Here is a 24,710-nt window from a genome sequence, read left to right as displayed (position 1 = left end):
AGCATGAGAAAATGAGTTCAGATCAGGAAAGCTATTAATTTTCATGTGTATTTAAGCAAGCCGTTATTTTCCCTGATGTGCATATATTGATAGGCTGTCGTTAATATTCCTAGGGCATTACTTGAAACAGTATCATTCCACAGAAAATAATGTATTGTTTTCCGTGAATGATGCCATAAGCATTTTTTGAAAGAAACTTGAGCTTACTTCCAGCTGGGGAATTTTATTGCCTTTACTGTACTTGTGAATGAATTCATCAAGGCAGAGAGATAATACTAGGGATTTTATATAGTGTCAAAGTCCTGTCAGCATTTTGACCTGGGAAGCCATTTTGATATCAAATGTACCACAAATGGTATATTTTACGCACAATACAGAATATTCCTCACAGTAAAGAATACACTCTATATATACTGTATTCTTAATAATACAGGCCTGTCAGCTTATAACATTGCAGTGGGATGCTCCATAGTTGTGTAGTTCTGTTGAATAATAGAACTGCATCTGTTTAGGACAGTGGTTCTCAACCTTTTTAATGCCACAACCCCCTCGGTCGTAAGTCGAGGACTACTCAACCGGTCGTAAGTCGAGGACTACCTAACTGGTGCAGCACAGTTTGCAGAATGGGACTTTTGGCGGGCTCAGCAGGGCAGAGACAGCCTGGACAATTCCTATTGGCTTTTGAAAGCCAATAGAATTAGACTCTATTCAAGAGAGTCTATTCTATTGGCTTTCAAAAGCCAATAGAATAAAAGGGAGTAGCACAGCTAAGGAAAAGGGGGAAAAAATGGCGGACTGCGTTGTTTGGCGACCCTCGTGAAATGGTCGTTCGACCCCAAATGGGGTCCCGACCCACAGGTTGAGAACCACTGGTTTAGGAGGACTATGAAACAGTTTGAAAAAAATTCAGTGGAAGAATAAAAGAAACAAACAGCCACCATGGAACTGGGTTTTGCCTTCTCTGGCTATGTTTTTTTTTTTAAAAAAAAGGATTCTCCCACTGCAAAGAATTTCCTGAGATATCATAGATTAGCAAACTGTTTTGAGACCCAGAAAGAAATTTAATCTGGGAGGTCCAAGCTTTCCTCGTTATACTCCCAGGTGCAGCTATGTTATGCCTCTTATTGTCTCCTTCTGATGCTGGAATTCCAGTTTCAAAATAGATTGGTCTCAGAGGCACAAAGGCAAAATGGAGTTTTCCCAGATTAGATTTCTCCTTCCAGAGCTAACGCTGTTCCATTCTTCAGCAATACTGACTCTGAGACAGTCTAAATGAATTTGTGTGGTGGGATGTTTATATCCATTCACACAGAGACATGGCATGTGTGAGCATGTGTAGATGTGTATATGCAGGTTAGGGTTACAAACAAAAACATAGATCTATATAGATTTATGTACAGTATGTTGGTATAAAAATGAATCTGAAATGTACATAGAGTACATCTTAAAAAGTCACTCAGACTAAGTACCATTCTTTTGAATTTGGATCCAGTAAAGAAAAAAATGATGAAAGTTAACTGTAATCTGTTATGAGTTATAGAATACGTAGAATTAATATTTCAGAAAAGAGGCCCACACATATTTTTCCGAGACAATAGTTTTGTATCTTCTTGTCTTGTAGCTCAATTCTGAATGACAAAACAGGCCTGTAATTCCTGGAGTTAGCTCCATTCAAGACTAGAGTTTGTTTTGCTTTAACTGAAACAGCAAAAAAAAAAAAAAATTGTTTGATTTTTAAAATTTGCAATAAAAAGACTTTCCTTGTACTCCATTAGTGTCTTAGGACTTTTATCTATTAAAAGTGGTAGATGGGATATAACTTATTTAAAATCAGATAAAGCTTCCTTTATCTGATACCAGCAACTGAGGAATATTTATTTATTTATTTATGAGACTTATATACCGCTTTAAGTGCAAGCACTCTCTAAGTGGTGTACACCAGTAAGCAATGTATGTATATATATATATATATATATATATATATATATATATATATATATTTACATTGCCCCCAACAATCTGGGTCCTCATTTTACCTACCCCGGAAGGATGGAAGGCTGAGTCAACCTTGAGCCGGTGAGATTTGAACCGCTGACCTGCTGAACACAGTCAGCTAATGTTGTTCTGTCTGTGCCAAGGTGACTAATTTATTGGCAAAAAGATTGCTGAGGGGCACTGAGCTCTTTCCTACTCTCTTGCAAGCTGGATGAATATGTTTCTTTTGGGTCGTGAGCTCCATCCAGTCTGTAGATCACAGGTTGCCGACCCCTGCTCTTAGTCATCCCTTACACAGGGCTTTTTGGCATCTTTTTTGGATGGAACCTTGTAGGGTAGGCAAGGCGGGTTGCATGACGTCTGTGAGTTCCGGCACCTTTTTTTTTTTTTTTTTTTTTACAAAAAAAGCACTGCCTGTACATATAGCATGAAGTGTATATCATTGGCTAACAGTACGATGAGCTAAACCAGGGGTAGGCAACCTTGGCTCTTTTATGACTCGTGGACTTCAACTCCCAGAATTGTCTGAGCCAGCATGGTTGCCTACCCCTGAGCTAAACAAACTTCTTCCCCATTAAGCAATATTATACAAAATGCAAGAAAAAAGGAACGAATAGAGGAGGACAAAATAAATCAAAAGCAGGAGATGAAATGTAATTTACCCCAATACCATTCATAACACCTCACTATAGGTTTCCATCCTTGTAAACATCCCTGCTTCCATCTCATTTATATACCATTTCCTTTTTTTAATCAAACTTCTCTTCAGCCCCATACAACTATGATTTTCTCAACTTAGTCTTCTCCTTTCTTTTAGCCCATTCACTCATCTCTCACATATTTATTTTTTGTATTTAATCTTCATTTATTTTCTGTATAGTATCAAATCTCCTGTATACTTCTTTATTTTGGCCTCTCTCATTTGGATTCAAACCACATTTGTTCTTCAACCATTGAATGAATCTTTTCTTACCTTCCTACATACACTTCTTAAATTATCCATTCTCAATGTATTCAGTTTATTTTTCTGTTTTTCCTGCATGATCAAATCTGTTTCATATAAGAAAACAGGAGACAGACAAATATTCTTATACAGACAGTCCTTGACTTACAACCACAATTCAGTTCAAAATTTCTGTTGCTAAGTGGGACATTTGTTAAGTCAATTCTGCCCCATTTTTATGCCTTTTCTTGCCACAGTTGTTTAGTGAATCACTGCAGTTGTTAAGTTAGTAACAAGGTTGTTAAGTGAATCTGGCTTCCCCACTGACTTTGCTTGTCAGAAGTTCACAAAAGGTGATCACATGACCTTGGGACATTGCAACCATCATAAATATGAGTCAGTTGCCAAGCATCTGAACTTTGTTCACATGACCCTGGGGATGCTGCAACAGCTATAAGTGTGAAAATGGTCATAAGTCACTTTTTTCAGTGCCATTGTAACTTCAAACAGTAACTAAATGAACTGTTGTAAGTTAAGGACTATCTTTTTTAAAAAAACAAGTTTTATTAATTTTTTCATTTTACAAACCAGTGCTTAAGAATCACTGTGGTGGCAGGGTAGTCAATTGTCCAAATACAAAATCATACTCGTAAAGATCAAATTAAATCATTTTAAAAAAATGCACCCCTCTATTCCCTCTAGTAGTATATTATATTAAGTTAATATATTTCAGTACAACTAAGTCAGTCAAAACAGTCATCAATAAGATTTCATCTAAATAAATCCAAATCCTATATTAAGCTTTACTATTTCAATTGCTATATTCCATATTGGTAATATAAATACATAATTAACACTTCAAATGTCTCTCCATACCTTTTTTTCCCCATTAACACAATCAATGTTCATTTATTAATAACATTCCTTCTTTTTTTCTTAATCAGTAACATTTCATCTAAATAAGTCCAAATCCTGTATAAAGCTTTACTATTTCAGTTACTATCTTCCATATTGTTACTCTAAATACATAATTAACACTTCAGGTGTCTCCCCATTCCCTTTTTCCATAACATAATCAATAAACATTTGTTAATATCATATCTTCTTTTTTTTCTTTCTTATTCTTCTTCCATTACAAAATAGTGATCATTCCTAATAGTAAAAATATTAATTCAAAAAAGAAAAGAGAAAGAGAAAAAAACTATCACTCCCTCAATATCTGTGTCAAACTCCTTTAAATTATGAGTAATGTCTGTACTCAGCCATTTTTACTTCTTTCAATAAAAATCATTTTAAACTATGCATGTCTTAACATTTCTCATTTTTACATCTTTAACATTTGCCCAAAGTATACAAATTCGTTTACGTGCTCTCATGCTTTCAATGTTTAAAACTTGCAGTCATTCGCTCTGTGACACGCTCATTACATTCATTTTTAGGTCAATATTCCTCAATTCATGAAAAGCAAACTAACATTCTCCTCAAATCAGTATCACTTCATCTGATGCTGCTGTTGTGCTGCCTACTAGTTCCTTGCAAACATTGGTTAAATAGAGTCCTTTTTGCTTTCAACACGTTTGTCTTTTATATGTCGTCCTTGCCTTCCACCAACTTGCTGCTCAAACAGCTGCTTCAAGAAGAGGTGGTCATATAGACACGTGAAGCAACACAACTGTGTGACTTCTTGACTCAGGAGCAGAGTCTTATGGTTTCATGACAAACTTCTTAAGCATGGATACAGCCATACTGAGCTAATTGAACTTACAGTATCTTCTTTGAACTCCAAGAGAATATGGAACTCTGAAGAGAACAAAACCTTGGCAGACCAACATTATGCCCTGGATAAAGCTTTGGGGCAACATGCATGCCTGTCAGTTCTTGCTTGTGGAAGTGGCCTGTGTTGAGGTAAGGAGATTTAGACTGCATTAAGGAGGGGATGATGTACTCAGTAGATCAGAGGTCCCCAACCTTTTGGGCACCAGGGACCGATTTCATGGAGAAAGGTTTTTCCACGGACCAGAGAGTGCATGGTTTTGTGTGCTGCCGGAATTCCATGGATGGGGCTTTGCTTGTTTGTGCGGACTGGTTGCTGGCATGCCGCGGCCCGGTGCCGGTCCATGGACCTGGGGTGGGGTACCCCTGCAGTAGAGGCTTCTTCCCTAGAGCAGTAGCAGCCAGGGCTCCCATTCTGATATGGAATTCTTCATGGTATCCCAATCATGCAAAGGACTCTGAGAGGAAAGTGAGATGGCGGACACATTCTTCCTTTTGCGCAGCCAAAGCCAGAGTCTCTTATGCACCAACCAGCATTCTGAGAAATGTGTTTTTCAAGGCAAGTGACATGGTAACCTGCACAAGTCCCCATTTCAAAGGTATTTTGAAAGCTATGCATCAAAACATCTCTAAAACATGCACAACATATACACACATAAAGCTGAAAAAGCAAAAGTAGTATTTCTCAAAGAGACATCTCTGTACACTGGTTTTAATTGGTTGGTTGAAATTTAGCCTTTATGGATGTGGAGCTTAGTCTTAACGTTGGTTTGATTGTTTTGTTGAGGTTTTTAACCTTGTGCCTGGCTGATATTGTTTTGTTCTTTAAATAGTATTATTCAAGTAGTTAATTGTCCCTACTTCCACCACCCCCTCTTTCTTTTCAGGCAGCCTAACCAAAGCTGTGCAATGTTTAAAGAAATATCTCTTGATATTATAGTAATGGAAGGGGCTGCCTGAGAGGAAATGTTTTTTTTAAAGACATATACATACATACATATATACGTACTTACGTACATACTTACATATATATATATATATATATATATATATATATATATATATATATATATATATATATATGTGTGTGTGTGTGTGTGTGTGTGTGTGTGTGTGTGTGTGTGTGTGTGTGTTTTCTGAGGTTTTCGCGGGTGTTTGTATGTAGGTCTTTGGTTATTCGGGTTACATTGAAAGAAAAAATAGAGTAAATATTAAAAAGCAAAAAAGAAAGAAAAAGGAAAAAATACAAAGAAAAGAGGAGATAGAAAAAAATAAAAGAAAAATGTGGGGGGGAGGGGCTTCCAATCTTCCTTTTGCCAGTTCTACATACAATTCCAATCAAATCTCTCTCCTTTGCTTCTATAACCTATTCTTTTTAATAATCAGAACCATAAGTCACAAAATCATTTTCTTTTGTACACAAAAAGTCCATAAGGGGTTTCCAGTCATTGAGGAATGCCAATGATGACATTTCTGTAATGAAAGAAGTCAGTTTGGCCAACTCAGCAAGTTCTGTCACTTTCACCCACCATTCTTCCAGGGTCTGTAGAGGCATAATTGGTGGGGGTTGGAGATTGAGATTTTCCGTTGATCCTTCACATCTCTAAGAATTTAAATTTAGATCATTCAGAATTCAGGTTTGCATAATTGTATAAATATTAATTGTAAGAAAACTATGCAGATTCTAAAAGGCAGAGTCGAAATATGGACTCCTCAGTATACATGATGGAGCTTCTTCTGAAAATTTTCTCTAATTAAATGGGAAAATGGGGAGGCATTTTGTAGCAGAACAGGAGATTTCATAAGTCTCCATTAACTGCAAGTACCTCTGTTACTAGTCCTCATGATAATTTTAAAAAGCAAATGCTGGCAAGTTTATTCTAGAAACTAGATATATTGGGGGGGGGGGGGAAAGATGATGGAATGCAGGAATGTTATTCAAAACATGCAGTTTTAAAGCCAGCCCTCTGAGTTGCCAGCTCAAAAAGACTGTAGAGTATTTCTCCCTCTGTTAGTGTTGGATACATTTGCAGGCAATTGGACATGCATTCTTGAATGCAGTTAAATTTATTTTAGTCTGCCAACTTCATCACTCTTCCGTTAGATAAGTTAAGGCGAATGATTTACACCCTTCTCTTGTGGGAGCTCCATATTTCAGTCTTTCCCAGAAAAATGAATCTGACTTCTATTTTGTTCACTGGGCAGCCCTGCAACAGCCTCCAGAACTCGGCTTCCTGTGAAATATAGTAGATTGTTCCATGCTCAGAATCATGTATTATTTTTATATATCAACAGTCCTCTCACACCCTATCCTTAATCTTAATCAAGAGGCCAGAAAGTGACATTGACAGTCCTCAGATCTGGCAAAATGAGAATAAACCTTGATTCTAGTCATAAGGACTGAGAAAATTTATAAGAGTAAGATTTCCAAATGAATTACATATTTGGTTCTGCAATTATGTATAAACATCCCCATCTGTTGAAACACTCTGTCTTACTTCTGCTTTTTACATTTTAAGCTCTGTCTCTTCGTCACTGCAGGTTTTGTTTTTTTAATTAGGAAAGAAATGGGCTCTTTCTGTTTAAAGCTCTCTCATATTTTGATTGTTAATAAATTTCACAATCCCTCAAAGAGCAGGATTTTATGGGACACACATATTTCCACACCTCAGCACGAGGTTGCCTGTGCTTTGTTGCCTATGCAGTTAACATGACCAATTGGATAATTATTGTATGCCTGTACCTGAAAGTGTGAAATGGGTCTAATCTGCAAAACCAGAACCTAGGACACACATAATAGAACATATACCGGTATTCTAAAATTAGAATTTGGAATTGTTTTGAATATTGAAGGGGATTTACAATCTTCAACTACAAAAATCCACTTTGGATTTCTCCACATTTTTTTTTTCCTCGTTTCATCAATACAATTGACAGGAGGAGAGCCCTATTCTTGTGTTTTGTTTAACAACTGTGTTGTCTCAAAGCCTGCTGATCTTTCTGCATATCATCCAGAGATCTGCCAGTAAATCCTGACCTGCCTTCAAATTAGCTTTTCTCTCAGCTTGGGAATTCCTAAATGTGGCTCTAGAGAATGACGTATAAAATATAAGCAAAGCAGCTTTTAACTGTAATTAAAAAGACAAGTCTCCAATCATAAAATTTTGATGACAAGGGGGATTAAATAAAATAGAAGTGATGAAGCACTGAAATGTTTACAGTGAGGTAGTCCAGACAGATGATTATTAAGTGTTACCCAAACAGTTTCTTGGCAGTAAATAAAGGCAACCTGATAGGAAATTTAAATGATTGGGAAATGACCATTCTCCTTTAGGAAACAGCCTGCTTGAAGCAAGAGAAATCCTGCTGTGAAGCTATTGGACACATATGCAAATAATTCAATTTATGTGTTCATATTCTTCTTTTAATCCACTTTTAATTTCTACATTCATAGAACATAGAATAATAGGGTTCAGAGTACCTTTAACTTATTCATAGGAAGCACTATTCCCACTATCTCTTCTTGAACATGATAGAGATGATGGTGACTATGTCACTAGAAAAGCACTATTGGTTGCTGCGCTGTAGATCAAAATCTTAGATCATGGGTTGCTTTATAACAGTGGAAACAATGCATGGAGAAAGAAAAACATCCAGAGTATAACTTTAATAGCAAAGTATTCTTGAGGCTTGTGCTTGTGTGAAATAAATGAGAGATCAGGAAATAATAGAATGATAGGAAATCTTATTTGGAATAGAATAGAATAGAATGGAATGGAATGGAATGGAATGGAATGGAATGGAATAGAATAGAATAGAATAGAATAGAATAAAATAGAATAGAATAGAATAGAATAGAATAGAGCTGGAAGGGACCTTGGAGGTCTTCTAGTCCAGTCCCCTGCTCAAGCAGAAGAACCTATACCATTTCAGACAAGTGACTGTCCAGTCTCTTCTTAAAAACCTCCAGCAATGGCGTGTCCACGATTTCTGAAGGCAAACTGTTCTACTGGTTAATTGTCCTCACTGTTAGGAAGTTTCTTCTTAATTCTAGGTTGCTTTTCTCTTTGGGCAGTTTACAACCATTGTTTCTTGTCCTGCCGTCTGGTGCTTTGGAGAATAGTTTGATGCCCTCTTCTTTGTGGCAGCCCCTCAAATACTGGATTACTGCTATTTACATAAGTTTGTCTAAAGCTGATGGCCTCTTCCATTGTAGAGAGAAAGCAAGAGCTGCACAGGTCAGAGTCAGGAGAAAAAGAACTAAACAGATAGGGAAATGATAAAAACTCTGAGAATATCAGTCTAAATAATAGAAATGATTGTTACCTTGAGGTATGCAAAGTTAATCTTTTAGACAGGGAAAAATATTTAAGTGCAGAAATTCTTTTGCTAACTACCTGTTGGCCCTAATGGTTCATAGGTGCAAAAACCTATGCCTGCAAAGTTGAATTCCAATGCAAAACAATTAACTGTGTGTAGGTTGTCCTGAAAAGGGAGAAAATATTTATGTCAAGCAATTTGTGCCCACCCCCAGGAGCTGTTCTATATTTGTCTAGAATATATATGTTGACTTCACCATTATTTATTTAACTTTCTGCAAATGTTTTTGATAGTGTGAGGGGGGGGAACAGTCCAGGAAGTTTCAAGGCCAGCAGTAATATGTGGTATTCTGCTGCTATTCTGTTGCCTTTTTGATTTCTCAGTGCTCTGAAACAGTCCCCCAGTTTGAACTGTGGCTCCTGTAATCCCCATCTTCAACAACCAGCCATTTCTGTATAGACTGTACAGTACTGTAGATCCTAGAAGTTATCATCCAACCACCAGATTGGAGAAGACAGATGTTACAGTGGTCCAAGATACTAAGGGAAATAGAAAGAGCAGTAGTTGCTCTCACTTAGACCAGTGTTTCCCAAACTTGACAATTTTAAGGCATGTGGACTTCAACTCCCAGAATTCCACAGCCAGCGTTGCTGGCTGTGGAATTCTAGGAGTTGAAGTCCACATGCCTTAAAATTGTCAAGTTTGGGAAACACTGACTTAGACCATTTCTAATGTCAATACTACTGTCTGCCCAATAAAATCACTAACTGAAAAGTACAGAAAGAGGACCCTCTTGACCTTGAAGACCAATTCTGTATTCCTCAAACTGGAAGTCCCTATTATAGAATGTTTTAAATAGTTCTTTTATTTTAATAGTACCTTCAGTCCTGATCACACACACACCCAATTATCTTTTTTTTTAAAAAAAAAAAAAATCCAGGTTTATATTTATGCATATTCTAAAGAAAAAGTGTTCATTTCCAACTCTCATTATAATAAACAAAATGATTAGGGAGAAAGGCAGCTGGCAAGCAGAACTTATCTATACTGTGTGGACTCATAAATGAAGGCCAGGTCTAAGCTTCATCTGTAGCTTTGCAATTGAATCTTACAGCTTCCATTCCAAACTACAGCAACTGTGTCCCCATTGGCTCATACTTCAGGAGTTTCTCCTTGTGGGTGATTTGGATCAGATCTAAGCAGAATGTTTTCTCTGCCTGCTTGCCCACCCTCCATCAATACTTTGTTTCAGACAGATTGTCTGCTAGTACACAGAATGTAACCGAGCCAATCAGAATGATTTGCTTAGTGTCTCATTGACTGAAGAGGCATAAACACATTTGTAAGCAAGCAAGCAAAAGAACATCCATGCAGCCTTTCTCAGGAATCATTACAAACATTGCGCAACACAATGGTTGCTACAATCATCAATAGATGGGTGTTCATGTACACTTAAGGTAAAGAGATCAAACAGCATCCAACACTATAAACCTTGAGCATGAAGATTAAAAACATAAAAAACTCTAGCCAAAGACTGTAATGCCTGGTTAGATGCCTAGTATTAAAAAGAGATTTCAAGCAACTGAGGTGTAGCAGTTAAAATAATTTCTCACCATGCAGTTTTTATCTTACTGGAGTTAGTTATTTTGTGGGTTGGCCATGTCATACCTTCACTCATTAATTGATTGCCTTTAGAGTAGTTACAGACGTTCATTGAAGAGTGTTGTGCTTCAAACTGGAGAAAAAACTGGCTTGCACATTCAGCCTACTCAATATTGCTCCCAGTTTTCAAATGTTCAGCTGGGAGGTCTAAACACAAGATATTGGCTTGAACATCATCTAGAATTCTTATAGAACTGGGTCCCAGATCACATTAAGAGAATTTCAAACAAATTTCTGATTAATTGGAGAGAGGTCGGGAAGAAAAAGAAGTGGGAAATGTCCCAAAAGTCCTTTTTCAAAAGGCAACTGACTTTCTTGGGGTTTTTTTCCCCTTGAAAATGCTTCACTTCTCATCCAAGAAGCTTCTTCATTTTTGAAGCGTCTCCATAGACAAGCAGGTAAATGGGTACATCCCTTTCATTACCAAACGCAAAGTCTTCCAAATGTTCTGGTGAATACTAAACATAGAAGTTCCACATATTTTCCAAAACATTATATATGGTTTCCTCTATTACATTCATTTTGTATGCAACTTTTTAAAATTTTTGCACACTATTTTTTCTGCTTATGTCTCTCCTAAGCAGAGTTTCCAAAGAAAGTGTGATTTATTTTTTTTATTTTTTTGCCTTCTCTGGAAGATTACTTATAAGAATTTTTGTACCCAAATGCATTTTTAATGAAACTCCTCCAACGTTTGAAATTCCTCCAGTGCTTTTTTCGGTGCCATTTTTCAGCTGCTTGGAAACTTGGTGATGTCTTAACTTCCCATGTCTTCTGCAAAAGCAAAAGATGAAGCACAGAGATTTATGAGGGCCATCCAAGTAATGCTCCAGCTGGAAGACTGTGGCCATGCCATGCCATGCGTCGCCTCTTTGGAAATATGGCATAGCTAAAGATAGAAGGAGTTTCCATTAAACTACTAAAATATCAGGGTTCATAGATCAGGTCTAGTCACATGCATTTTTTCACATAAGATAAGTCACTGAGCAATTTAAATAGGGAAAGTTGAAGAACCATAGATGTGGTTCTTGGTCCAGGCTTCCTTTATGCAGTAGGAAAGAAGGGCTTACAAAGCAGGAAGGAAATTAGGGAGTTAGAATGGGGTTTCCTCCTCAAAGCCTTATCCCTTGACACAGTGGTGGGATTCAAATATGTGAACAACCGGTTTTCTGTGTGGATGCCGCTTCCAGAAGTCCATTTTGGGCCTGGGCAACAAAAAATTAGCTACCGGTTCTGCTGAACTGGTGCAAACTGACCGAATCCCACCACTGCCTTGACATCATCAGCCCTTCCAACTCCCGGCTCTAAATGGAGCAGCTATTGCTTCTTTAAAGAATCTATTGCAATGAAAGTCAAATGCTTTGCCTATTTTATAATCACTATCAGAACCCCCAGGGTCACGTTTCTTTGTTTTCTGTGGTTTTGGATGTCGCCAGAAAAGCCTTCAGCAGCTCTCCATGTGTCATATTACGAGCAGTTAGCATCTCTATAAAAAGTAGGAATTAGATTTTGCCTGTACTTTTGAAGCTGTTTGCTATTACATCCACACAAGAAATAAAGAAATAACACATTGTACAAACTTCTTAATCAAAATGCTTTTGGTATGAATGAGAATTTAATGGCTTGTGTGTCCTGAGTTCAGGCTTTTTAAAAATACTAATCATTATTTTCTTCAGAATAAAAGTCACTTGATTCTGTGTGTATGTAGCAATAGCAATAACACTTAGACTTATATATTGCTCTACAAGGCCTTATAAACCACTCTCTGGGTGGTTTATAAATGTCAGCATATTGCCCCCAACAATGTGGGTCCTCATTTTACCAACCTTGGTATTCTGTTTCGATCGCAAAGGCATTGAAATGAGGCAGAGTAACAAACAGTCTTGTCTTTATTCAATTCACCAACAGAACCAAAACAAAATGGCGCGGATTCCTTTTATATCCCTTTGCAGGGACATTGTCAACCAATCAATGCAATGTATTTCTCCCGCCTTGCGCATGCGCAATAGGCTGGGGACAGCCTGTCTGGTCCCGGGCATCTACGTGGTCTGCCCGGGCCTTTCTGCAGGCCCAGGACATAACACTTGGAAGGATGGAAGGCTGAATCAACCTTGAGCCAGTTAGGATCAACCTGCAGACTGTGGGCAGAGTTAGCCTGTAATACTGCATTTCTAACCATTGTGCCAACATGGCTCACGTATGTATGTATTTATGTATGTATGTATGCATGTATTAGATAGTTTGCCCAAAGCATTTGCAAATATTGGATATACTTCTCTTTCAGCATAGTTTTAATCTTGAGTGGGAAATAAATCTTACCATTTTGCAAATGCTCATTTGTGGAGTATGACAAGAAAGGCATGGATCTGTTGTGAAAATAGTAGAGCTGATAACAACATATCTCACATTTCCTTTTAGATATCATTATTTGCCAAAGCAACAGTGTTTAAACCCATAGCATTCTTGTTATACCCTCTCTATTAAATAAACACAGATCCCTAGCAGATTATCTTGAGATATTCACTAGATGCCAGAAGAACCAGACATTTAGCCTCCAGACTCATATCCCATCCTAGCCCAAGAGTTAGGGGAAGAGCCAAGTCTTTATGGCTTTCCAAAAGCCTAAACAGATATTATTTAGAGCCGTGGTGCGACAGTGGTTAGAATGCAGTATTGCAGGCTAATTCTGCCAACTGCCAGCAGTTTGACCTTTACTGGCTCAAGGTTGTCTCAGCATTTCATCCTTCCAAGGTCAGTAAAATGAGGACCCAGATTGTTGGGCACAATGTGCTGACTCTGTAAAACTGCCTAAAGAGGACTGTAAAGCACTATGAAGCAGTATATAAGTCTAAGTGCTATTACTATTATCATCATAATTATCATCAGTTGTTAGGATACAAAAGTAATTTTTTAGTATGAGATTGACACCTGTCCAGGAGCAAGACATTGCACCATGTAGTTACACATACAACAGTGTGCTCTAAATTAATCTTAGAAGGAGAAAAGAATCTTAAAAAGCATTTAAGAACAGTGCTGTCTCATCTCAATGTGATAATGTTAGCTAAATGTAGCTATTGAGTGTTAATGAGAAGCAAAGTTGATATGGATGGACTTTCAATAAGAGGAAAAACCCACAGATGTTTAGATAGGCCAGACTGGAGTTGTGAAAAATAAAAAAAAATTAAGAAAAACCTTTGTTTCGCAGGGAATTTTCACTCTGTTTCTCCAAATGGGATAAAGTTATATGAGCTAAGACCGAAAATGAGTTCATTTCCATCATCTGGGGAATTGTAAAACGTAATATTCCCCAGACAGATAAAAGGGATAAGAGAAAAAATATGTTTTCCTCATGTTTCCAAATAGGTCTGAAAGCTCCATGAAAATATGGCCTGCCTTTTGCTAAGGAGAGGGAGAAATGTCTTACTGACATTTTTATTTTAGTTTAGCTTGCTTTTATGTTTTAGATTTTACAAGTCAGAAACAAAAACACTAGATGTTGCATGGCAGCTGTCAACAATTTAAGCCATTGTAGAGGATAACTGACAGCCTGGTCTGATCTCTCTCTTCTGGAGCCCCAGGGAAGCAAAGCTTTGTGTGAGAACAGGCTGTATGCTCAGTGTAGGGGGAACTGGGGAGGGGTTGTCAGCCCACAGGGTTGCAGCTGCCCCTGTGGCTCCAAGAATAGGGTCTAGTACAGGGACTCAGTCTTGTGTTCAAAATATATGCAGTCCTCATTTAACAACCATAGTTAGGGCTGGCAACTGAGTTGTACAGTGAAATAGTCGCTAAGTAAAACTGTGACTGTGCTTATGGTCCTACTTCAGCTTTTCTTTGCTTTACAGACTTGCAAAAGTAAAAAAAAAAAAAACAATACCCAAAAATTGGTCTTAAAGTTACTTCTTTATGACCTTTGTAACTGCAGTTGGTCACTGTATGAGATGGCCACTAAATAAAGATTACCTGTATTGGACAGAGGAGGAAGCAAGGAGTGGAGATCAAAAGGTTTTCTCCATCTAGAGCTGTTGGAGTTCATTTTTTTGATTTGCCACAATATATTTTTGGTTAACATAATTTTATTTATTTAGTAAACGCATTTATATAGCTGCCTGACTCATGCATAGGTGACTCAAGGCAGCTTACATTTAAAAAATCCACCACATAATAAAAAACGATTTAAAAAATCCTACCCTACCCCACATGACAGTAATAACACAATCAAATCAGTCACTTGATAGGCTCCATCTCTATTCATGCTCCCCTGTGAAAACAATGTTTTCAGCAACTTCCTGAAGAGCAACAGGGTGGGGGGGCAACTATACCTGGAGAGGCAGGTTAATTGTTATTACTGCAGGAAGTCTCAAAATTTCCTATTGCATTTGTTTCCTCTGGCATCTGTCCCTTTAATATTGCAATGACTCCCTCCCCCAAAATGCATAAGGTTTAATCCCCCCTCCCCAAGCGTATAAGATATAATCAAATGTTTTTTTCCCTCAGGGCATTGTCAAGTGGATGGCTGGGGATGATGGGGTCATGCTACTTGGCCTACTTTCATTGCTGGACACTTAAACAGCCCCTACTCCCAGTATTGTCCCTATGTTGGGGAAAGATCTAAAGAAGGTGAAGGCTACAGAATATAAGGTCAGTGTACATTCCCTAAGAAATATTGATGGATAAATAAATTAGGTTGTTTTCTGTCTTCTGTTCTCCTTCCTTCTGTCTCCTTCCTTCCTTCCTTCCTTCCTTCCTTCCTTCCTTCCTTCCTTCCTTCCTTCCTCCCTCCCTCCCTCCCTCCCTTCCTTCCTTCCTTGTGTATGTGTGTATCATATAAATGTGTATCATATAAACAATTCCACAAAATGTAATTTGCCTCTGGGACCTTATATATACACTGGAGGACAGATCTAAATTTTATTTGGTCTAGTAGTGTATGAAATGCCTCTGAGTGGGCAGGGGGTGGAAGGACCAGATGGTGTTCCCCATTGACCATAACATTGTGTGAGCATTTGGAAGAGAATTCATACCAAACAGTGACTTGCATTGTTCTAGCTTTTCCCCTGAACAAATGAAATTCAAGAATTCCTTTGAAGTGGACAGAAATATTTAGTTTATAATAGGAAATTAATGAGGACTAGTAGTTACGGACAACCTCTTTGATGCAGATTGTAGCCATGCATAACAGGCATCTGAGTGCCACCTATTAATCATTCACAGATAGACATCCTGCAACACAATACATTTGTGGACGTTGTAGAGGTGCATTCCCATCTTAGCAAGGAGCTAGTCTGTCCTGTCATTTGATGGGTGAAATGCATAGCTGCTACTGTGCTGTCGGTCCTATGATTCTCACCTTTGCCACAGAATTTGGTACTACTTCAAAAGTATATTCTAACATGTGTCAGTAGTAATGTGGTATACTAATATTTAAAAGGCACAGTATGCCCCAATTACTCTGTAAACACTTTGATTGTTCAGTCTGGAATCTGTTAGAAATGTTTTAGAAATAATTGAAACATTTCACACATGCAGAATTGATTCAGGGTATTTTTAGATCTAAACCATCTGAACCTCCCATCCTTTATGAAATGGATAATGTTAAAAAAAAGTTCTGACATTCCTTTGGACTGGGAAAGGTATGATACCTGACCATTATAAATAAATTCCAGATTTATACAGGGACAGAAGCAAAGTACAGTGTTTTCCACATCAACACATGTGGATTAAAAGCTTCCACTGCTGAACTGACACTTTGGAACACTATGGACAGCCATTCGTCCAAAATGGTATAGGGTTTCCTGCCTGAGCAGGGGGGTGGACTAGATGACCTCCAAGATCCCTTCCAACTTCATTGTTGTTGTTGTTGTTGTTGTTGTTGTTGTATTTTATTATAGTTCAACTTCAAAACTCCACTAAGTATTTAGATAACTGTTCAATAACAGCACTGATCTGAATGTGGCTATAAGGAAGACCTTCTACTCCAAGAAAGCTGAGGCATCCAGAAGATGATTGAAGGGTAAAATCTTCCCAAAAAGATCTTATTTGGGTTTAATTGAAATTTTCATTTTTACCCAATATTTCTCCTGCACCAAGATGACATGGGACAAAGGGAAAGCAAATCAACAGCTTCTGAAACAGAAAAATCTTCACCTGGTGGTAAAAAATCTGTATGTGAACTGAAAAGAAAAATCTGTCAGGACAGCTAGTTCCCCACTTGGGTAATTCTACAATCAAAATATACATTTAATAAATAAATAAAAATATGCGCTTTTTTCTACTAATCAAAACACAGCAAGTAGACAGAGATGCAACTTATATAGTATGAAGGGGTTAGTGGCACTTTCTTTACAGAAGTGTTCTGGTGACAGTGGCTGATTCATAACTTACATTGTTGTATCTTCATAAATTATGTCAGCTGGATCATTCTTATTGAAATCGATGAATCCAGAACTGCTGAAATCTCTGACTGCATCAAAATGCTAAACTAAATTTACGTGTCCCCTTTTAGTCAGAGCGTATCATGCCACTGATAGCAACTCTGTGGTTTCAGTGATCTTACATACTTCACTGAAAGGTTTCCCAATTTAGGTTTATTCTGGGAGTTGAAGTCCACGAGTCATAAAAGAGCCAAGGTTGCCTACCCCTGTCCTAGAGCATAGCTTGACTCATCTTCAGCTGGTGCTAATTGCGATATTCCAACAGTTAATTGGAAACAAGAACAATTTATTCTAGTCATGTTTCTGGCAAAATATCCTCATCTGTACCATATGTCCGAAACAGATGTTTCCTGTGCATTACATTATGCCCTATATAACTGGACATCCCGTGTATTCGTTGACTCCACTACCTATTAACCATCAGTATATCATTAGCAGTATGTCATTTTTGGTGTAGGTCAGGGGTAGGCAACCCAAAACACTCAAAGAGCCACTTGGACCCGTTTCCCACCAAAAACAAAACACCGGGAGCCGCAAAACCCTTTTGATATCTAAAATGAAGATAACACTGCATATATCCTTTTTTACCTTTACTTATAGGTGTGTGGTGTGTGTGTGTTATGAGTGTGTGTGTGTGTATGTGATATTATAATATATACTTATATTATATATATTATAATATATATATATACCAAAGACCTACCATACAAATACCCGCGACAAACCTCAGAAAAACAAATATATATATATATTATATATAAGGTCTTGTGTTGTTCGGGTTTTCTCCCGCGTAAAAATTGGAAGTGTCTGCATGTTTCGACGGAGTCACATTCGTATCTTCAGGCTGGTGTATATATATATATATATTATACTCTATATATTATATAATATATATATATATATATACCAAAAGACCTTATCATACAAATACCCGCGGAAAACTCAGAAACAAATATATAGATATATATATATTAGATATATATATATATATATATATATATCTATAGTTGTTTTTGAGGTTTTTCGCGGGTATTTGTATGTAGGTCTTTGGTTGTTCGGGTTTTCTCTCACGTAAATTGAAGTGTATTGGCGACGTTTCGACGAGTCCCCTTAGTCATCTTCAGTGCTGGTGCTTTCAGCAATGCTGCTCGAGGGCACGAAGCTGAAAGCACAGCTCCCTTCCTCCTGCTGAAAAAGAATTGGATATTATATAATATAAATGATAAATTTTGTTGCCGAATGGCGAACTTCGTCGAAAACGGCGCAAGACACTTCACAATTTTACGTGGGAGAGAAAACCCGAACAACCAAAGACCTGATATATATATATATATATATATAATATATTATAATCATGTATATATATATCTATATATACATACACAACACAACACACATTAAAAATAAAAAGTAAAAATATCACTCTTGGGAAATCCATACTATTAAAACAATGACACCAAGAGAATGCTTTAAGAGAATAACAATTTACATACACACTACAGGTAAAAAAGGATATAGGCAGTGTTATCTCATTTTAGATGTCAAAAGGATCTCTCTCTCTCTGTCTCTCTCCCTCCCTCCCTCTCTATCTGCCCTTGGTCTGCCACTCCTCTTCCCCCCACTCTCTTTCTTTCTCTCTCTCTTTCTTCTCTCTCCCTCTCTCTCTCCTTCCCTCTCTCTCTCTCTCTTTCTCCCCCCCTCCTATCTGCTGCTCACCTGGCAAGCTTCAAGCTGTTGTCCAACAAGCTCAGGGATAAGCAACCTCGTCTCTTTTATGACTCATGGACTTCAACTCCCAGAATTCCTGAGTCAGCCTAGCTGGGCTAGCTAGCTCTCTCCTGCCCTGCCTGCTTCCTGCTTCCTGCAGAGACGCAGCAAAGGGAGGAGCTCCGCCCAGTAAGCTTTTCAGCTCCTCGGAGAACACTGTGAGTGCACTCTCTTTTACACACACACACACACACACACAGAGAGAGAGAGAGAGAGAGAAAGAGAGAGAAGCAGGGAAGCGCAATTGCCTCTCTCTGTCTCTGTCTCTCTCTGCAAATGGCAGAGGAGGCTGGGAGCCACAGGGGAAGGCTCAAAGAGCCGCATGCGGCTCCGGAGCCGCATGTTGCCAACCTGTGGTGTATGTCAAGAACATAAAAAATTAAAACCTGCTACCATCCCTTATATCAGGGTCTGCCAACCTTTTGGGAGCACCAGGGACTGGTTCCAATGAGAGAGGGTTTTCCGCAGACCGGAGGGGGCATGGTTTCACGTGCAGCCTGCATTTCACAGATGGGGCTTCACTTGTGGACTGGTTTCTGGCATGCCGCAGACTGCTGCTGCTCCAAGAACTTATATCAATTAATTGTTAGAACAATTAATCAGTGGGAGGATTTGCCTCTCAAAGTTGTGGGTATTCCAACACTGGAAGATTTTAAGAAGAGATTGGACAATAATTTGTCTGAAATAGTATAGGGCAGTGGTGGCGAACCTATAGCATGGGTGCCAGAGGCGGCACTCAGAGCCCTCTCTGTGGGCATGCACGCCGTCGCCCCAGTCCTAGGCCTTCAGCTGAGTTTTATAAAACCTTTTTGCTTTAGGCTTCCACCGGCGTGTACAAAAAAAAAGGTTCAATCAATCAGTCAATTTCAACTTCTCGTGGGGAAAAAAAAGATCTTGCAAAGTTGGAATTGATTGATTGAACTTTTTACTCCCACCCAGTCTGCTGTTACCACTGCAGCCACGCCCACTCAATGGGCCACACTCACCCAGCACCCAACGATGCATAAGTGGGTTTTGGGTTGCAGTTTGGGCACTCAGTCTCTAAAAGATTCGCCATCACTTGTACAGGTTTTCTTGCCTGAGCAGAGGGTTGGATTAAAAGACCCCCAAGATCCCTTCCAACTTTTTTCCTGTTCTGTTCTGTTAAAGATCATCAGGTTTCATCAAGTCAATCAAGTAAGAGAAGATAGTTTAAAAACCTTCCAGGGTTGTCTGCTTTGGGGAAGCAAAGTTGTCATTCCTACCTCAATGAGGACTAGGGTCTTAGGTTCCCTCCACAAGGGTCATCCTGGCATTGTACGCATGAAGGCGCTTGCGCGCAGCCATTTGTGGTGGCCTGGGTTAGATAGAGACATTGAAGCTAAGGTGCATGCATGCCACCTTTGTCAACGCTCACACCCTGAAATGCCTCAAGCTCCTGTACATAGATGGGAGGAAACATAGTCTCCATGGTGTAGGGTGCACATTGACTACGCTGGGCCTTTTCAGGGTCAATTCTTCTTGGTCCTAGTTGATAGCCATTCAAAATGGCTTGAGGTTGTACCTGTCTCTTCCACCACCACTGCAAAGACTATTCAAGTACTGAGGGGGATTTTTGCTGCACATGGGCTTCCAGACGTCCTCGTGTCTGACAACGGCCCTCAATTCACTTCTTCCGAATTCCAAGCTTTCTTACAGACCAACATGATTCGTCATGCCACCTCTGCGCCTTTCCACCCGTCCACCAACGGTATGGCTGAACTCAAGGTTCGCATCACCAAGAACGCCTTGAAGAAACTTACCTATGGAGACTGGCATCACAGGTTGGCTGACTTCCTCCTTTCTTATCGCACTACACCATCTACTTCTACCGGGAGGAGCCCAGCTGAACTTCGTTGGGGGCGCAAACTGACCACCAAGCTTGACCAGTTGCATCCGGACAGACTTCCTTCCACACTCACACGCCCCAGGGCACCTAGACAACTGCTTGTGGGTGCCCCGGTTTGGACTCGTAACTATGGGCCTGGCCATTCATGGGTCCCCGCCACTGTATCCAGAGTCACAGGTCCTCTGTCTTACGAGGTGTCTCTGGACAACGGTCGTGTCCTGCTTCGACACATCGACCAGCTCCGCACTAGACGGGACCTTCCCACTGAGACTCCTGGGTCTTTTCCGGGGGGGAGGGGGACCCTTTAGGGCAAAGGGAAGAGTACGGGCTGCTGCCCATCATTAACGAGGAGGCTACAGACAGCCCATTCCAAAGTTCCGCGAGTGCTCCAAACAGGAATTCACGGAGCCCAGCTAGAACTCAGGCACCAGTGCCTACTCCAGCCAGGGAGTCACCCCAGGGGCATAATCACTACTCACCCGCATCACTCAGTACTCCAGTCAGGGAGGATACCCGGGAGCGTCCAAACAAATCACACCCTGCAAGAGAGCTGGCACACATTCCCTCTAGTTGGCCCGACACTACCCCTGTCCCTAGAAGGGGGCAAGCACACAGGGAGGTGGTCGAGGAACCAAATCCCGACTACAACACCTCTGACATCACTCAGGGGACAACTGAGTTTTGGGACAGCACTGAAACCCCAACAAGCCCGGGTACAGAATGGGAACAAGGGGAAAGACAACCTCTTGACAGGTCTAGGACAGACCTGGGAGGTTCTACAGAATTGCCCAACAGTGACAGTCACTTAAGAGGGCCAGAGAGCCTGCAGCCAGGCAGGACAACCAGGTCAAACAGAGAAAGAAGCCCTGGCCTGACGAGCCCGGTGAGCAAGCAAGCAGGCCAGGCATTGGAGCACAGTCCTTGGGAATCACCAGGGTGTAGCAAGGGGGACAAGCATACATCACCCCTCAGTCAAGGGGTACTTGGTAGGTACCCAGAAGTCAGGAGGTCACAGAGAGCCAGAAGATCTCCTAAGTATTTAGAAGATTTTGTAACTCTACTGGCAAAACAGAGTTAACAGAGAACATTCCTGTACACATAGGAAAATAGAACACTGGGAATGATAGAAGCAGAGGAGATAACTGGCACTAGGTAGTATGGGCACCACGCTCGCATTAGGTTGTATGTTATTATTGTATGATCATAGTCTTAGCTGGGGGGGAAGGGGTGTTATGTCCTGAGCCTTTGGAAGCAGGCTCGGGGCATTGCAACGGTCCTGGGCAGGTGCAAGCTGCCCGGGACCAGACTGGTTGTCGCCAGCACATGCGCGCATGTGCGGGTGCTGGCACGCCAAATGTTGCAGATTGGCCCGGGAATGGCCTATAAAAGAGGCCGGGAGATTTGGGCGTTGTCGGCATCTTGTAACCAGTATGCTGAACAGAAATAAAGAGTTCCTGAGAACTACAACTGCTTCTCGTGTCATTGCCATTTCGCGAATGACTTAACAGTTTTCAAAAAGTAGTCCTCTTATTCTGTCTAGACAGATAAATGTAGGGGAGCTCCAGAAATTATTTGTAATATATGCTTGGGATCTGGAGTAGAAAAGAAAAAAGAAAATAAAAGTTAACTCAAATAATACGTAATCCTCTTAAAAGCCTAAATAATGTGTTGACACATGCATGCACATACATGTATAAATAAATGATGAAGAAATCATTTTAATTATAGATTTTGTTATTTTCATCTTAAAAACATATATTATTTTGTTTCCAGAAAATCCTACTGTATATTTCCAGAGCTATTCCTCTCTGGGTCAGAATGAGTGGGGGAATGCATGCACTGTGATGTTATATGGGTGTTTTGTGATTCATCAGCATGACACCATTTTGTGAGAATACTCATAAGAGGCTCTCAAAATTCTCCAAAAAGTGAATTAATTATTCAGATTCACTAGCACTAGAATTGGTATAGCTACTAACAAAAACAACAACATAACACACACACACACACACACACGGATGAGAACTCTTAGCAACACCAACAGCTAATATCCACAAAATTGTAAGAATAGAAGCAATACCCAGCTGGATTGGAACCCAAGCCTATCTAAACCAGCAGTCTGTTCTCACAGTGGCCAATCAACTGCTCAAGGAAGCCCTCTAGCCACTAGTCAGATGTCCTACAGAGGTTGTCACATTGCTACCCAGACTAACAGCTATTGACTTCATGAATTACTACAACCCTTTTTTGAAGCCAGCCAAGATAGTAGCAATGCCACATCTTATGGTAGCTAAACAAATTTTCAGAAGTTTGCTGTATTGTGACTCTAAGATTCTGATGGTAGACAGCGAAAGAATTCTGATCTGCACACAATTCTGTCTTGGGGACGTCACAAATCAGACTGAAATTGGTGGCTTGAGCACAGGGACTTTGTCCTAGTTACCACTTGTTAAATACTCTGTTCGCTTGAGAATGATGAACAGACATGGCGAAGTTCAACAGCTCTTTATTCCTTTTCAATCAATACTCGAACAGAAAACAACAGGTGCGCAGCCTCTTTATGTGTCCGGAGACCCGGACAATGGCAAAACAAAGTAACAATGCGTTTTCGCGCCTTGCGCATGCGCACAAGGCTGGCACCACTCAGTCTGTCCCAGGCAGCTTTTGGAATGCCCGGGACCAATGCAACGTCCCAAGCCTGCTTTTGCAGGCTCAGGACACAACACCACTGGTCTCACATCTGCGTCTTGTCCAGTTTTCATGCCCCATGTTTCCCTTCTGAACTTCAAGACCATCTGACTATGGCTGGAAACCAAATATTTCCAAGTTAAAGAAACTTTGGTCTGATGCAGCAAGTTAGTTTTTTGTGTTCTTAAAAGCCGCACACAACCTACAGATGTTGAAGTAAAAACATGTCCTTGTAAATAAAATGAAGTATTGTGAGATCGGCTATATTTTACTAATTGGCTTCCAAGCACAACACTTGATTGGGCAATAGGCTATAATAGGCAAGATTGGCATTTATTCTAATACAAGCATTTCATTCTAACCCCAGGGAAGGGGAGAAACTAAAGGATCAAGGAAGCAAATGAAACACAAACAAACAAACAGGGCTGCAGAGTTTTAAAAACCCACTGAGGGGGGTAAGAAGAAACCAGAAAGTAACTGGATTCAATTTCAGGGTGGTGGCAAGGAGGGAGGGATTTCAGATTTTGTTTTGTTTTGCTTTGTTTTTTTTTTTAAGACAAGGCCAAGATTTTTCTTATAAATTAATTCCACGCGTAATTTTTGGAATTCTTTCTTATTTATTCAGACTTCATTCCCCCCCCCCCCAAAAAAAAACAGTCAGATGAATTGTTGTCAGAAACTGGCAGTGGAGCATGGAGTGGTGGACTCACTTTTACTTTTAGCCTTTCATATGCAGATTGGGTGCTGCCTTTCGTTTTGTCACTGCTTAACAAGATCTAAGCTTCCTTCCTGAGACATCATCTTTTATTAATCAGCTTATCCGCAGCAGAGTCCAAAGAGACTGGAAATGGGTTTGGGCAGATGTTGATAAATGTCTTAAATTTCTTCTAAGCTGATTCAAGGCCAGTTATGTTTTATTAATAAGCTAACTTTCAAACACACTTAGGCCTCTGAGGACCATACCACACTTTTAGACATCATCCTGTTTATACTGTTGGCTTGATTTGAGCAACGGCTGTTAACATCTTTTGTTTGCAATGGCAAGCACCAAAGTGTACATCTGAATATTTGTGATTCAGTGTAAACTGAAACACTCTACAAAGGAATCCTTTGCTACATATCAGGTATTGGAAATGCTAGCAGAAACCCCGTTTGTTTCCATTGTGCTTTCTTTCTTGTCATTTCTTTTTAATGCTTCTTGGTCTCTGTAATGTAAAACCAGATGCTCGGTGGATCAATGTGGTCTCTCTTCTGTGGAAAATGT

General features: G+C 39.7%; 1 long non-coding RNA gene across 3 annotated transcripts in view; it reads left to right on the top strand.

The window, feature by feature from the left end:
- The window catches only part of LOC120307863, a 47,672-nt gene extending 30,722 nt beyond the window's left edge, over window positions 1-16,950 (top strand). For 2 of the 3 annotated variants that reach the window (XR_005556673.1, XR_005556672.1), the window contains exons 2-3: window positions 15,188-15,331; window positions 16,582-16,950. This is a non-coding gene — a long non-coding RNA (uncharacterized LOC120307863). The remainder of the gene's footprint in view (window positions 1-15,187; window positions 15,332-16,581) is intronic. The other variant, XR_005556674.1, reaches the window with a different exon arrangement.
- The last annotated feature ends 7,760 nt before the right edge of the window (window positions 16,951-24,710 follow it).

The sequence above is a fragment of the Crotalus tigris genome, unplaced genomic scaffold, assembly GCF_016545835.1.
Source record: "Crotalus tigris isolate CLP2741 ecotype Arizona unplaced genomic scaffold, ASM1654583v1 scf7180000017833.3397121, whole genome shotgun sequence".
NCBI classification, from domain to species: Eukaryota; Metazoa; Chordata; class Lepidosauria; order Squamata; family Viperidae; genus Crotalus; species Crotalus tigris.
The sequence above is the reverse complement of the archived record's forward strand: the minus strand, read 5'-3'. Positions and strand labels throughout refer to the sequence as shown.